This window comes from Chrysochloris asiatica, unplaced genomic scaffold, assembly GCF_000296735.1.
Source record: "Chrysochloris asiatica unplaced genomic scaffold, ChrAsi1.0 scaffold00101, whole genome shotgun sequence".
In the NCBI taxonomy this organism is placed as follows: Eukaryota; Metazoa; Chordata; class Mammalia; order Afrosoricida; family Chrysochloridae; genus Chrysochloris; species Chrysochloris asiatica.
In genome coordinates this window covers 1020793-1037899 of record NW_006408619.1, presented here as the reverse complement: position 1 = coordinate 1037899, position 17107 = coordinate 1020793, and the positions used below count along the sequence as shown (strand labels likewise).

Sequence of the window (17107 nt, the reverse complement as noted above, 5' to 3'; positions counted from 1 at the left end):
CTTTCTCCCGTGGAACAGCTGGTAGTTTTGAACTGCTGACCTTGCGGTTCGCAGCCCAATTCATAACCACTACGCTACCAGAGCTCCTTCCCACTAGAGGGTAGGCACATGTTAACTTGGGTGACAGGGAGGACAATATACAAGAAGGAGTAGGGGAATATACAAGAAGAGGGAAGTTAGCTGAAGAATGATAAAGACATAGAGTGTTATGTAAGCAAGGGCTAAAGGAGCTAGACTTAGGTAGTGTTGTACACAGAACCTTGGAACAACAGTGTTCTGTGGGCACATACATGGACACAGGCTGAATTTTGGTTAAAAAAAAAAAAGAACAAACTTCTTTTAACTTGTGAAGAAATTAATAAATTACAGGTTACAGGGGAACCTCAAAAAATTAATAAACCTCCTCAAAATAACAATGTGGTAAATCAGAAAGATTTAGTAAACAATAAAACAACAGCAGGAATTGAAAAACCAGCTATGAATGTATGAATTCATTTATATCCCCCTGTCCTTCCTTCAGGTCTTTAATATTGTTATGCTTAAAGCTCTGACAAAGGAAGGAGAAAGTCCGTTTTCTTGCCTAGATCCACGCCATCCTCTTCCACGTCTCTCCAGAAGCTTTCTCTGGCTGCCTGTGTACATGTTCAGCCCCTAGTCCCCATGTGAGCTCCTGTGTGGCATTGTAGGATAACACTGGACTGGTAACTGCAAAGGTTGGCAGTTCAAATCCACCAACTGCTCTCCAAAACCCTATACAGAGTCACTATGAGTCAGAACCTCTTCAACACCAACAGTCCGTATGCTCCCAGAAGTCACCCTTCAGTGATTCCATCTGTTAGTGTTTCATCGTCTTCCCAGTTGAACCTCTCCAGTAAAGTCTCTTTTAATGGGGTCTTTCTACCCAGTGGTCTTTCTCACTTTTCCTACTTTCTCTTTCACAGGGTATGCGGGTGAACCGTACAGGGCAGACCACATCTCATACTAACTCTCCCCAAATATCCTCTCTTGCCCATTGTTGATTTTAATTTTATACCCTTGAGAAGAACCACGGGCTAAGGGTCACCTGTTTTGCAATCCTGCGTAGTTATCTACCCCTGGCTTGGTAATGTGAGGGTACTTGGCAGTTTGCAGTACTCGTGGCCTTTGGCATCTCAGCCAAAAAGAGAGAGAGCCGTTTTAATATGCCGCTATTGTTATTGTTGGTAAGTGCCGTCGAGTTGGTTGCAACTTATAGCAACTCTGTATAGGGTTTCCGAGGAGCGGCTTTTGAGTTTGAACCATCGACCTTGCAATTCCAACTGACTTTGCAATCCAGCACATTATCCCGCAGCACCACATCAATATGTCGTCACAGGTAACAATTTAGTCAGCTCACTTGAAATCTCGTTCTACGATGGCCAAACAATCTTAGAGATTTGGATTTCTTAGAGCCCAGTCTCTAAGGACACAGAAAAAAGATATTTGATAATCAAGTCCCTAACTGACTGGCTGAAGTATTAGAGCTGTAGGAAAGTGAAAGTCATATGTTGGTAACATGAAACAAGATGAAATTATATTACCTGTCCCTCACCTCTGGTTCACAATCTTATTAAAATCAAATTTCCAATTAGCAACCTCTGTGTTTCTATGGGACATCAAATGGTCTGTTGCTAGAAAGGTCCCCTACCAAAAAAGTGGGACTTTACAGCAGCTGGCAGATGGATGATGGAGTTGGTCTGGAGTTGATTGGGAAGCTGACCTACTTCTTCAGTACTAAGAGGTTTCTGAAGTGTGCCTAGGCTTTCTAATGCCCATTATTGATCAAATGGAATCAGAGTTTTAAAATGTTATTGTTGGAAGAGACCTTGGGGACATTCTAGTCTGAATGGGCGGAGTGGTAAACACTCTTACACTCATTTCATGTTCTCGAAGCAAACATCTCATTAATCTCAACTCCCCTGGAGTCCTGGAGTGGCGCCATAAGATAAGCACTTGACCTCAAGGTCAGTTTGAACTGCAAGGTTGGTGGTTCAAACTTACCAGCCACTCCTCAGAAACTCTCTAAAGGGTTGCTATGAGTCAGACTAGCAACAACAACAATAACAACAACAACAACCCTGATCTCTGAGTTCAGGCTCAGCCAATCAGTTCGAGATGGCATGAGAGATTATGTCTGTTTTTCATCCTCTGTCCTATAATTCCCTTCTTTTGTACCTAAGAACATGAAGACTATCCCTTGACTGAGGTCACGCACCTAGTCAATGCCAGAAAAGAGATCAGAGCCCATTTGTTCTGACCCAGGTTGTGGGTCAGATCCACTTGTTTTTTGAAACAGTTTTAATGGTTACTTTGAGTGTTTGGAGTTCTGGTGTGGCACTATGGGTTAATGCGCTGGACTGCAAGGTTGTCTGAACTGCAAGGTCAGCAGTTCAAGTTCACCAGTTGCTCCTTGGAAACCCTATACAGACTTTCTATGAATCAGAAGAAACTTGACAGCACTTAACAACAATAACAACATGGGTGGTTGGTGCTGGGGGTTACTGAGTTAGACTGCAAGGTCAGTTTGAACGACAAGATCAGCAGTTCAAGCTCACCAGTCGCTTCCAGCACTTAACAACAGCAGCAATGGGTGGTAGGGGAAGAGAGGGTAAGTTACCGACTAGCAGGTATTTGTTGTTTTTGTTACTTGCTGTTGAGTCTGTTCCCACACATAGTGTTCCTGTATAGGGGTTCCAAGGAGCAACTGGTGAGTTTGAACCACTGACTTTGCGGTTCACACCAACCTTGCAGTTGAGTGCCTATCCTACAGTGCTAGAGGGTGGACATGTGTTAACTTGGGAGAAGAAGGTAATACACAAAAAGAGAAAGTCCGCAAGAAATGAGGGAGGCAGGAGAAGACACTGTGAGGAGTACAGGAATCAAAGGCAGCAGAGACAAACAGTGTTACCTACACAATCCAGCAACAATGGTGACCTGTGAGTACAGGCTGAACAGGTGTGGGAGAGCGAGTGGGGGTACACCAATAAATATATATACAGGTCTGTACATATGTATTTATGTTTGCTGCAAAAATATCCACGAATTTGGTGGAACAAATCTATGAAAGCTTCATAGATATGAAACATTTTGAGGGACTAAGTCCCTGGTCCTGGGGGCTCAGGACCATAGTGTTGGGAGACACAAAGGTTAATTGACGTAACACATTCCACAAAGACGATTTTCAACATCCTACAGTGCTTAACAGCAGCAACAACAGCTCTGATGAGAAGTGACCAGGCCTTCAACGTTCCTGAGTGGCCCTCTAAGGTTTGTCTGCTCAGGAGCTAACAAGAGGGAAGACAATTGAAGACACAAGGAAGCAATCTATCCATGGGAACTCATCACTCCCCATGGCCCTGAGGCCAGAAGAGCTAGGTGATACACAACTGCTACCAACTGCTCTGAAAGGGGTCACGGTAGAAGGTCCTGGAAAGAGTGGGAGAAAAATGTGGACGAAAACTCAAAATTAAAAACAAACCAGGCTTAATAGTCAGACAGATAATGGTGGAACCCCTGAGAGCCCTTAGTCACTCTTCAAGTTTGTAAATAAACTCACACCCATTGCTCAATTTCCAGCCTAACAATTGTTTGTTGTTGAGTGCCATTGAGTTCCAACCCTGTATAACATTTTTGAGGAGCAGCTGGTGGGCTCGAAGCCTTGTGGTTCAAATCAACCTTGTAGCCCAGCACTTATTCTATCAAGGGAACAATAACACTCAGGAGACATACATGCACTAAAATAATCAGCCATTTAAGATGACAAGAAGGGTTAGGAAGCGGGGGCTGGGAAGAGGAGATACAGAGAAGACGTGGTATGTTATTGGTATGTTACATTCTGGGGATTGCAATCAATGACTCGAAGCAAACTGTGTATGGATTTTTGAATGGAAAATTGATCTGCTCTGTAAACCTTCACCCAATTCATAATTTAAAAAACATAAAAAGAAACATCAAATTATGTTCAAGTGCTTTAGCATGTACCAGAACTACTTACCTCACTGTTTCTAGAACTCCTGATACTAGCCAAGAGTTAAATGTTATGCTCTCAAGTTAAAAGGCCTAACATATTCCTGGAAAAATGAAAATGGAATTCTTCCAAGTGCCAAATGATTGGTGCACCAAACTCTTGGAATTGATTTTATTTGAGGTCTCAGGTCTAGCAGGAGCTAGAGAAAACAAACACCATCCCTTTAGACTCTCAGCGTTTTTCTGGGTGTTTTCCAGATGAACTTGCCTGCCTTGGTCCAGAATGAAAAGTGCTTGTGGGTTAGAGGTGACCCAGAACGCAGACAGAGAGAAAGAGTGCATTCTATTCCTGGGTTGCATATTACTGCTCCATATGGAGGGAGAGTCAAAACATACGGCATTCCATCTGCTAGATGAAAGTGGCTGAGTCCCATGAACGGCTTTTAATGCAAGTAGGTTCAGCCTGATTTGGTCGGCTTCCAAAGTAGACGAAAAGCCAGCCATTCAAATATTGTGTAAAACCATTGAAATTAATGGCACAAAACAAGACTCATTTATATTCCGCCTAATTTAAAAGATGTCTGCTTGGTGTAAAGTAATGCATTAGTTACGGGGGTGTTTGAACTGGGTGTTCAACAGTCTTCTTGAAAGAACAAAACACCTTTTTTTCTTTCAAGTGATTCTCTGTTAAATTATTCTATGCCATTTCTCCCAAGGAAATGAACTAGGCAGTTTGACTCAGGAATGGGCCAGATTTCAAGAGACTCACTGTACTAGACTTAACCGGTCCTGCCTCAACTCCCCAGGATCAGGGTAGGAGGATGGTTTAGAAGATACTCCTTTGAATACTACCTAATGTAGTGACTGGTTAGGACACTCAACTGCTAAGTGACAAGTAGCCATTCAAGTCCACCTAGAACAATGGCATCCATAGAGTTGGTGTCAGCCAATGTGACAACTCATGTTATCACACACACAAAGCCCCCACCCCCATCATAGCCCTCCTCCAGTATCAGACCAAACAGACTCCTTAGCAGTGAGTAGTGTCCATTTGAATCTAAGAATAATATGCATTTAGATGTAATACTTCTTGTTGTTGTTGTCAGGTGTCATCCAGTCGGAACCGACTCACAGCGACCCCATGCACAGCAGAACGAAACAATGTCCGATCCTGGGCCAATCTCATTACCACTGCCACACTTGAGTCCATCAATGATGCCACCTGGCTGATCCATCTCGTTGGGGGTCTTCCTCTTTTTCTCTGACCCTCCACCTTACCCAGCATGACATCCTTCTCCAATGATGGTTTCCTCCGGACAATATGTCCAAAGTAGGAGAGACGAAGCTTAGCCATCCTGGCCTCCAAGGAGCACTCTGGCTGCACTTCTTCCAAAACAGATCTAATACTTCTTAGATGATATGAATATGAATAAAACAGTTTTGTAAAACCTTTCTACATTGAATTACATTATTAGTAACAGCAGAAATCTTTTTGATTTTCTCTCCTTTCCCTTTAATTATTATATCACTCTAAATTAATTTCCCTTTAATTACTATATCATTCTAAATTAATTAATTTCCCTTAAATTGTTAAATCATTCTAAAAATAAGTTGTTGATTTAGGTTCATAAATACCAGTCACCACTAGACAACATCAGAAAACTCCACAGAAGCAGCATCTGTATGAAACTGGCATCAACAAACAAACAGCACATGTTTGGGTTTCTTTTTGCACACTTTTAGCATTTACTTCTGGTGTGGCACTTTGGGATCAGCACTGGACTATGAACCACAAGGTCAGCAGTTCAAACTCACCAGCTGCTCCTCAGACACCCTATACATGGTCGCTGTGAGTCGAAACCGACTTGACTGCACTTAACAATAACAACATAGCATACACAGGTGTCCTGGCGTGGCGCTGTGAGTTAATACACTGGACTGCAAAGTTGATTTGGACTACAAGGTTGGCAGTTCAAGCTCACCAGCCGCTCCTTGGAAACCATATACAGGGTCACTGTGAGTCAGAACTGACTAGGTGGCACTTAACAACAACACAGCACATACAGATGCAATCTTGGATCTGAAGCATCACAGTTGTTGAGTAATAATGACAACTCTGGCCAGAATGCACTAGAAGGTTCGAGAATTGAATTGGCATAAAATTTTAGCCTTGTGGGTATATTGATACAGGTAAGCTGGGCTTACAAGTAACGTTTTCACTCTTATAATTAATACAGGGAAATTTTTAATAAAAAATAACACATTTTTGCTAAAACACTGTACAAAAATTTTATAAACAATCACCTCTAACATGGGAGATTGTCACATGATGGGGTCCACACCCCTGGCACCTCCCTAGTGATGCCACTGACCTGGAGGCCCCTCAGAAGAAAGACCTGGCAATCTACTTCCCAAAAATCAGTCTTTGAAAACCCTGTGGAGCTCAGTTCTACTCTGGTACACATGGAATTGCCTTGATAGCAAATGGTTCGATGTAGCTGTCAGTTGGAGACCAGTTTATGACCTTGCAGTAAATCTCCAAGGACCACTTGCTCTAGTCAGTCACCCAAGTGAGCAGACCCTGTCTTTCCTGAACGCAGTGAGAGAGAGTGTCAAGTGCTCCCTTAAACCATTGTGCCTCCATGTCACAAAGGCATCCCACGCAAGCCCAATTTCAAGCAGAGTCACTAAACAACATCCCATCCACTCCACAGTAATGATAATGGTGGTGAGAACAAGAGAAACGTGGAGAGGCTGCTGTGTGCCAGCTGCCTGTTTCACCTCATTACAACAGCGTTATGATGTAGGCACGACTCTCCCCACTTCACAGGAGAAGAAGCTGGCATTCAAAGAGTAAATTGTCACAGTCACAGAGCTTTGAAGCGTAGGTCCAGAATGCAGATACTCCTGCTCCAAAGCTTCTACTGAGACTCAACAGGGAAAAGTGACGTGGCTGCCTGTTCGTAACCATGTGTTATCAGGTATCAGATAGATGAAAGTCAGAACATTTTGTTACTTACCACTCTGAACTAGAGAAGGCTACTGGTAGAGCCACACTGAGGATTGTACTCCGGGACAGGAAAACAACAAGCTAGGCCTGTAGGAGACAGCTTGCAGGCAAATGTATGGCTTACGGTTAGGTTGCACTGGCTTCTTTGTTGTTGTTAGGTACCATGCAGTCATTGTTGATGCATAGCGACTACACGTGATGGAGAATTGTCCCTTAGGGTTCTCTGGTCTGTGATCATTATGGTAGCAGATCACCATGGTGTTTTTGAATTGCTAACCTTTTACTTAGCAGCTGAAGGTTTCGACATTTGAGCTACAGGGGCTTTCTTCCTAGGCTCCCAGGGTTTGAGTAATTTTAATAATTCCGTAGGCTTCAGGGCATAGGGACCATCCTAGTCACTTTGGTAGTCTGGGCTCGGGGTAATTCAAATAGATACAGACTGGCTCTAGGATGTGAGCCCCCATAGAAAAGTGGCTGACCAGCCTCTAAATAGGACCACAGAACTGAGTTAAATAGCATTTCAAAAAAACAAAACTATATTACACTGCCCCTGACTGAAAGCCCGTCTCAGTGGACAGCCAGCCTGCCGTGTGAAGTCTTCATCCACCGAAACAAGGACTTACAGGTGAACCTCCTGTTCAGAGCAGTGTGAAGCGACCTCAGTCACATCATTTCCACCTGGACCAGGACTGGGCCGCAAACCATGACTTTCCCACTGGTTTCTTCAATACTTAGTATGTGACTCAGATCAAGATCCAAGGGAGCAAGGCCAAACCATCACAACGCTCATCGCTCCCTATGAAGAGAATACTTCATGCTTCTCCACTGTCCGTTCTGGTTGTGTGTGTGATTTATGTGGAGATTTACAGTGCGGGTTGGTTTTCCATTCAACAATTTTACATAATGTTTTGTATCATTGATTCATTATCATTCTTGATCGTTTAAGAAACAGTAAATAGTCCCTGTTGAATCGATAGCAAACCTTCGCAACCCCAGGAGTGTCCAAGTGAAACTGAGCTCCAAGGAGTTTTCAATGACTGAATTTTTTTTTTTTAATAGATAACCGGGATGTTTTTCTGAAGCACCTCTGCGTGGAGTTGGGCCTCCAGCCTTTCCGTTAGCAGCAGAGCACGTAAACTGTGTCTACCACCCAGGCACTTATTGGACCATCATAGTTACATGGTTTTCTAACTTATTTCTGCAACATGGACCCTTTATTTTCCCAAATGAAATTAACAAACAGAACTCCCTCAATTTAAATAATAGATGTGGTGACTCATAGCTTCCTTTTCCCCTGAAAGACAAAACCTCCTAAGATTCTGAGCACTCTAAGAGTGCCAACATCACCATTGGAAATCCATTGTTTTTTGAACAATTGCTCCCCTTCCAGATGCAGAAAGGTGGGCATCCATCCCTTGGCTTTTGCTATGAAGCAGAGTTACTGTGGAAAGCTACAAAGTGTGTTTTTAACAGGACCCATTTTTATAATTGCACAAATTGAGTAGACCATACTCCATCATAGATGATGGATCATCATAGATGATCACAGAAGGTGAAGTTCAAGGGAGCCCAGGTCTGAATCATTTCCAAGAGAAACGTTATTAGAACCTTTTGGTCCGAAGTGCTCTTTGTTTCATAAAACAACTGGACTTTGTAGCCTGAGTTGAAACAAGTCCTGGAATTTGTTGTGTAATTTGTTATGTGGTTTCTGGGGCTTTCAATATGGGGATGAAAAACCCCAAAACACACTCCCATTGAGATGATCCTGACTCCTAGTGACCCTACAGAACAGAGTAGGACTGCTCTTTAGGGTTCGTGAGACGCTCAGTCTTACACGAGTATCCATGGAATGTATACTTTTGCTCATGGAATGGCAGGTGGGTTTCAACCGCAGATCTTGAGGTTTACAGCCCAACACTTAACACATTGTATCACCAGAGCTCCTGGGGAGGAAAGTGATAAGGAAATAAATGAAACTGAGTCTTACTTTCCAGTATCCATTTTAAGCAAAATAATACAATGTGAATTTCTTTAAAAGTTGGCTCAGGACTCTTTGGGCTACAAAAGTGTAAAGGTTCATCTTTTGCTGCTGATCCTTCTCTTGGCTCATTTCAGCACTGGTGTGAGGCTTGGCACAATTGATTTCAGATTTCCTAATTCATTGTGTAAGTGATAAAACTTGCCTTTCTACAACTCAAGTTGGTTTCTATTTGGATCCTCCTCTCTGTGACTGTGTCTGAACACTGATGACTGTGCGGTGCATCAACATGGGCAGAGGGAGGCCATGTGGTCCTGGACGTCAGCTCTCAACACCCTCATCCTTTTCTCCATGCCCTAGGGCCGACCCCCACTGCTTTATGCCTTAATGGAGGATCCAGGACAGGTTCCAGGTCACAGGTGGGGCTGGGTGCTGTCTCCAAAAAAACACATGCTCTCTGGATGACGTTCCACACCTCTCCCTGCAGAACAGTAATCTATAGGCTCCCATGGCAGGGACCCAAGCCTGTTTCTCCTCTCATCTGTTTCCTACATGACATGTGGTTGCTTTGGGATGAGGAAAACATCACAGTGTTAGGAATTTTCAAGACACAAAAGCAGTTAACTTTTTTTAAATATGACGCCTCCTGCCTGGTGACCACTCAGCAGCCTGAATGGTGTATGTTTCCCATCCTTTTTAGAAGGCATCTCAAGCTCGAGAGGTTTAGAGACTGGGGAATCTGTGGTTGCAGTAGAGACAAAGGGAACCCTCCCTGGAAGGCTGGGTGGCAAGTAGAAGGAAAGGGTATTTTTGGAAAGGACATCCTTCATGCAGATGGAACTGTCCTTCCCCAGAGCTCCTGGCCAGCCTCAGGAACATTCCTAAGGAGGCTGGAATTGCTGGCAGCTGGTACCTTCTTTCTGCCCTTTGAGACTCAAGTAGCACATGCTCAGATGTGTGTCTGAGACTCCTGGAGTCTCCCCAGCCTCATAGTGAATGGCAGGGTGGGGTTTACTCTTCAGTCTTCACTCTCAGGCAAAGGGCACGCTGAGCTCTCTCTCTCATGACCCTTCCCACAAGGTAGAGCATGATGGAGATCAAGGAAGAAGCACAGGGAGAGTGAGTCTTGGACACAGGATCAAATTCAGCCATGACACAACCTAGCAGTGTGGCTGAGTTTCTCAGGACCACCCCGTAACTATTTAGGAACTCACAGCTATCTTTATGAATCATATGAGGACACTTGTATGAAATACTTACACAGTGTCTGACAAATGTATGGGCCTAAGAAGCAGAGAATTCCACTAACTTCATCCTCACAACCCCCAGGTCCACCACTCTTCTACCTTTCACTGGTCCCACAATGCCTTCCACATCCCTCTTCATGAGCAGGCAGACCTGGGGCTCTCCTAGGGAGGGCATAGGTGGTCTCTGCCCCTAGAGAGGTCCAGATTGTGCCCAGGACAATCTGGTTTGTGGACAACATAATGGCAACCAGTGGCTGACAATGGGCCCTCTTGTCCTCCCCACTCTAACTGACTTGTACAATGGCCCCTGGGGTCCCAGAGTACGAGATAATCTGGAAATACAAGCAACCCTCAGATTACAAATGAGTTCTGTTCCTAAGCTTGACTTTAAATTGAAGTTGTAGGTAAGTCAGAGCAGTTAGGTGCAATTTGTATTTAATGTCAGTTAGTCTAATGTTTGTCTTGGTAGTGGGGAAGGTTGTGTGCTGTCGAGTAGGTGCCCAATTAGAGTGACCCTACAGAGCGTCATCCTTTATATACTGACCTGTAAATCTTTCCAGGAACAGAAAGGCTCATCTTTGTTATTGTTGTTGTTGTCAGGTGCCATCGAGTCGGAACCGACTCTTAGCGACCCCATGTACAGCAGAGGAAACAATGTCGGACTCTGGGCCAACCTACTTCACTACCGCTGCCACACTTGATGCCATCAATGATGCCACCTGGCTGATCCATCTCGTTAGGGGTCTTCCTCTTTTTCTCTGACCCTCCATCTTACCCAGCATGACATCCTTCTCCAGCAACTGTTCTCTCCTGACAATATGTCCAAAGTATGAGAGACGAAGCTTAGCCATCCTGGCCTCTAAGGAGCACTCTGGCTGCACTTCTTCCAAAACAGATCTATTGGTTCTTTAGTATTCTCCTCCAACACCACAACTCAAAGGCATCAATTCTTCTACGGTCTTCCTTATTCACTGTCCAGCTTTCGCATCCATATGAGGTTATTGAAAATACTGTGGCTTGGGTCAGGTGCACCTTAGTCCTCAAGCTGACATCTCTGCTCTTCAACACTTTAAAAAGTTCCTGTGCAGCAGCAGATTTGCCCAATGCAGTACATCATCTGATTTCTTGCCTGCTGTTTCCGCGAGTGTTGACAGTTGATCCAAGAAGAATGAAGTCCTTGAAAACTTCAATCTTTTTTCCGTTGATAAGAATGTTGTTTATTGGTCCAGTGGTGAGGATTTTTGTTTTTCTGATATTGAGATGCAACCCATACCGAATGCTGTGTTCTTTGATCTTCATCAATAAATGTTTCAAGTCCTCTTCACTTTCAGCAAGCAAGATTGTTTCATCTGCATATCGCAGGTTGTTAATGAGTCTTCCTCCAATCCTGACGCCACGTTTTTCTTCATAGAACCCAGCTTCTCGTATTATTTGCTCAGCATACAGACAACCCTATATCGGGGTTCCAAGAACTTAATTTTTTTTTCAAATTTTTGTTGTAAATTGAGTGATCGTTTACATGAGAGAACATCAGTCTTACACTCATCATTTCACTGCAATGATTACAATCCACTTTGTGCATGATCATTCAACAGTATTTGCTTCTATTTCCTCTGTTTTTGTTTTGTTTTCTTTTGTTGGGGGATGTACACAAAAACACTCAAGAATATATAATCATTTAAACAACCAAAGGGAACATTCTGTAAGCCTGCCTCTTGGCTGCCAGCACTCGGTCTTTCTCTTTCCATGAGTCCAGAGTCCTCAGCTGCTTCCTCTCTCCCTGTCCTCATCTCTGCCTCCATCTCTGGTGTCACTGCTTCTCTGGATAGGGTCCTACATTACACTCATGCTCTTCCCCCCGATGGTGCTAGGGTCCTCTGTTCCTGGACTGTAAGATTAACTACTCTTCCATTTTTGTTACAAAACTTTTACCTTTACAGTTGTGACAGTTGCAATTAGTCATGATAACAATTACTCACTGTTGAATTATAAGAACCTCATTCCCATCTCTTTTCACCAGACCCATCTAGGCAAGATGAAAACTATTCAGTGTGGAGTCTGCCTTTCCCCACACACTCTGAAAATAAACTCCCTCTTGAAAACTTTTAAGTCCGTCACTTTGTGCCTTCATCGCCCCCTCATTTTATGTAGTCAATGTCTAAGTTGCCCGTCCCTTTCTACCCTGTATACAGAGGGGACAGGAGTCATACTTGAAGTGAAGACTTCTTCCCTCTCAGTTGGTATTTTGACCTACTACATCCATGAGTATAGGTCAAGTTCATAAAATTGTAGCAATTTACACTTGTTTCCTTTATCAAAAATTATTTTTATCTTCCTGTAGTCAAGTTCTAGGTGCTCTGGTAGTGTAGTGGTTACGAATCAGGCTGCAAACTGCAAGATCAGCAGTTCGAAACAACCAGCTGCTCCATGGGAGAAAGATGAGGCTTTCTGCTCCGGTAAATATTTACAGCCTCGGAAACACTGTTCAGGGTCGCTATGGGTCGGAACTGACTCAACAGCACATAACAACAACATAACAACTCACGTTCTGATTATCAAACTATCAAGGCTAGGTCAAATGGGTACTATCTGCAAGTTTAGACATTCCTGTGCATCTCCCCCTCACTTCATATCAGCTAGATACTTTACTCTCAGCCTTCCATGGCTATGTCCTTGTCCTCAGGAATCCCCAGGTCTCACCACACTTAGGACCAACCCATCCTCTTCTCTCTCTCATCTCCAGGTCAACAGGAATCTATGGAACGTGGTTGAACTCAGCCCATTTTTTCAGTGCTGTCTTTCCTCTCTTCCACTCACCAGTAGACCAATGTGGTCGCCAGCAAGCTTACATGCCTGCTCATGTGTTCCCTTTGAGTTTCAGTCTTGGAGGGGGCTTTGTCCTGGAAGGACTTGATTGCTTGCCTTCGTGGCTCCCTGGTGAACAACTTGCTTGTTCTTACAGTAGCCAATCAGACTGCCATTTTTGTTTTGGATTTTTCCTGCTGATATTTCTTTGAAGATGTATCTTCTATTGCTGTAGCTGTTCCTTTCCAGTGGGAATGTCCCACCTCACAAGGTTCTGGATGGGACTCAGGATTCCACGCACTGCAAAGGCTCCACAAGAAGCCTATTTTACTGGACAAGCTTTCTGTAATCATGTTTCCTGACATTCTTTCTATCCCACTCAAGTATCTATTTTATAATCATTATTGTTGTTGTTAAGTGCTGTCAAGTCAATTCCGATCCATAGTGACCCTTTATAGGGTTTCCAAGGAGCAGCTGGTGAGCTTGAACCACTGACCTTGCAGTTCAAACAGTTCTGATGCATTAGCCAACAGTGCCCCACCAGGACTCCATTTTACAACAGTAGGCAAGGGCAACCAATATTCATAAGACAGTCAAGCATCTTAGTATTACTTCCTCTCTTCATACTATGCGTCCATCCCTGTCTCACAGAGCCCAGTTGTTCCAAGGTTGAATATGCATCACTATTTACCTCTGTCCCATTTAGCCTATGCAAACCTGTTTCAGTGTTCCCCTGTCCACCTTGTTCCTCCATCTCCCTCCCCTTCTTGTGTATTGCCCTCCCCAACGACCAAACTATGGTGTGTCTATCCCCTATCCTGTGCACTACCATCCCCTCTCTCTACACCTCTCCACCCCCATGCTCCGGCAACCAACAAAGAATATTTTTTGTTCCTTTTAGTATGGATATCTTTTCTTAAACTTTTACAATAATGATTTTATTCACTATTTGTCTTTTTATGACTGATTAATTTCACTTAGCATAATGTCCTCAAGGTTCATCCATGTTATGTGGTGGTTTGCAGCTTTCTTGTTATTCTTTAAGGTATCATAGTATTCCATTGTATGTATGTACCAAAGTTTGTTTAACTGTTCTTCAGTTGATGGGCACTTGGGCTGTCTCCATATATTTGCTATTGTAAATAGTGCTGCTGTGAACATTGATGTACATATATCTACTCGTGTTATGACTTGTATTTCTTGTGGATAAATAACAAGTAGAGGAATTGCTGAATATAAGGTATTTCTATTTCCAACTTTATGAGGAAGCACCATATTGTTTACCAGAGTGGTTGTACCAATTTGCAATCCCACCAGCAATGCAGGAGCGTCCCAGTCTCTCCACATCCCTGCCAGCATTTATTGTCCTCTACTTTTTTGACCTTTGCTTTTATTGCTGGTGTGAGATGATATCTCATTTTTGTTTTGATTTGCAGGAGCTCTGGTAGCATAGTGGTTACGAATCGGGCTTTGAACTCCAAGGTCAGCAGTTCAAAGCTACCAGCTGCTCCGTGGGAGAAAGATGAGGTTTTCTGCTCCCGTAAAGATTTACAGCCTCGGAAACCCTGTTCAGGATCGCTATGTGTCAGAACTGACTCAACGGCACTTAACAATGGCTAGTGATCCTGAACATTTCTTCATATGTTTGTTGGCTGCCCAGATCTCCTCCTTGGTGGAGTGTCTATTCACATCTTGTGCCCATTTTTTAATTGGGTTATTTGTCTTTTTCTTGTAGAGGTGTTGTAGTTTCCTATAGACTTTAGAAATTAGTCCCTTTTCTGATATATCATTGCAAAAGATTTTTCCCATTCTGTGGGCTCCCTTAGTACTCTTTTGGTGAAGTCTTTTGATGCACATAAGTTTCAAATTTTTATTATGTCCCAATCATCTATTTTGTCTTCTTTTATTTGTGTAATTTTTACCATGTTTGATAGTCTGTGTGTGCCCTGGATTAGAATCCTTAAATTGGTCCCTATTTTTTCATTGATGACCTTTATAGTTCTGGGATTCACATTTAGTTCTTTAATCCATGCTGAGTTAGTTTTTGTATATGGCATAAGATAAAGGTCTTGTTTCAATCTTTTGCATATGGATTTCCAGTTCTGCCAGCACCATCTGTTGAAGAGACTATGTCTTCCCCACTCAGCATACTTCAGCCCTTTGTCAAAGATCAGTTGGCTGTACGTGGATGGGTTAATTACTGGATTCTCAATTCTGTTCCATTGATCTATGTATCTTTTAATGTACCAGTACAAAGCTGTTTTGACCACTGTGGCCATGCGGTAAATTTTGACTTTAGAGAGTGAGAAGCTTCCAACTTTGTTCTTCATCTTAAGTAGTGCTTTGCTTATCCTGGGTCTCTTTCCTTTCCATATAAAGTTTGTCATTGTTTTTTCCATCTCTCTAAAGAATGTTGTTGGAATCTGGTTGGGTTGCATTTTATGTGTAGATTGCTTTGTGTGGTACTGACATTTTCATAATGTTTAGCCTTCCTATCCAGGAGCATGGTATTTTCTTCTATTTTTGTAAGTCTCTTTTGGTTTCTTGTAGTAGTGTTTTGTAGTTTTCTTTGTATAGGTTCTTTGTTTCTCTGGTTACATTTATTAATAATTTTTTAGTTATAAATGAAATATTTATTAATAAATATTTCATCCTTTGAGCAGCTATTGTAAATGGTATTGCTTTCCTAATTTCCTTTTCAATGTTGTCATTATTAGTATAGAGGAATCCAACTGATTTTTGTATGTTGATCTTGTATCCTGCCACTTTGCTGATTCTTCCAATGAGTTCCAGTAGCTTTTTTGCTGAGTATTTGAGGTTTTCTATGATAGGATCGTATCATCTGCAAATAGAGAGAGTTTTACTTCCTCTTTGCCAATCTGGATGCCTTAAGTTTCCCCATCTTGCCATAGAGCTCTTACTAAGACTTCCAGCACAATGCTGTATTTCATCATTAAGATGATGTCATCTTAAATGAAGCTTCTCTGATGCTGCTTGCTACCAAATCATTGGTGAAAACCTTATGGTCTTTGAAGAAGATGAGGTGGAATTCATTAATGTACCTATACCAGAGTTTGCGGATAGCGATACTGCGAACAGTGTTCATGATTTCAACTAGCAACTCACGGTCTATTTACAGCTTAACGTGGGTAAGTGCTACGAGATCCTTCTGAACACTTGGATCGTTATGACCCCTAGGAATCCACATCAAGGCTAGAACCTATTTGCCTCATTCCTATCTGATTCATGAGTACATGGTCATCACTGATGGCATTGAAAATATTGATCACCTGGGTTTATTTATTTATCAACTGTGCCATGACAAGGAAACTTACAAACTGCAATGCAGAGACATTATTAAAGGTATTCAGAAACGTCAAATTGGCAACTGTGTTGCAATTCAGCACTTTTGAAAACAAATATGCAGTGGAAACTTTAATTTGCTCTTGAACAGTCAAGAAAACCAGTACTGAGAATAATTAAATACAGCCACATAACCCTATCCTTTGTATTTTGTGCAGTGATTATTTTTTTTAAATCTTCTTTCATGTAAGTAGCAAACAGTGCTCATAATCTTTTCATCTCATTCATTCAATTAAAACCATTTTAAAAATATTTTTTCTTTCCAAGTGTGGTGTCTTTTATATTTGCATTGGTAATCATATGAAACCATAGCAAATAGTACATTTCACCATAGATCTTAGGTATTAAGGATTAAACTTTCTTTTAAATCATTTATTCAGATTTTTTGTTTTAATTATGCATCTTGGAGAGAATGATTATCTCAAGTAAAATCATATTTATCTATTCACACCTAACAATGGATCACAGTGACTGAATTGTAGTTGCTAGCTGCCTTGCTACCTAGTTTGTTAGATCATTTGAACACGAGATTGTCATTTTCCCCTTTAATGTTCAGTAGAATCAGTGTCATATTTAACTCTTTAGATGCTGCTCTGATCCTTCCCCCACTCCTTCACTCCCAAGATGGCCACTCCAGGAGCTGTTGGGGCCAGCAGATCCAAAAACACAAGTTTTCTTGCTTCTGCTACAAATTCTGCTGGTTGCAAGCCTTCAAACTTT

General features: G+C 42.4%; 1 pseudogene; it reads left to right on the top strand.

Moving 5' to 3' along the window:
• LOC102816892 overlaps positions 1-16474 on the top strand; it is a 55348-nt pseudogene extending 38874 nt beyond the window's left edge.
• The last annotated feature ends 633 nt before the right edge of the window (positions 16475-17107 follow it).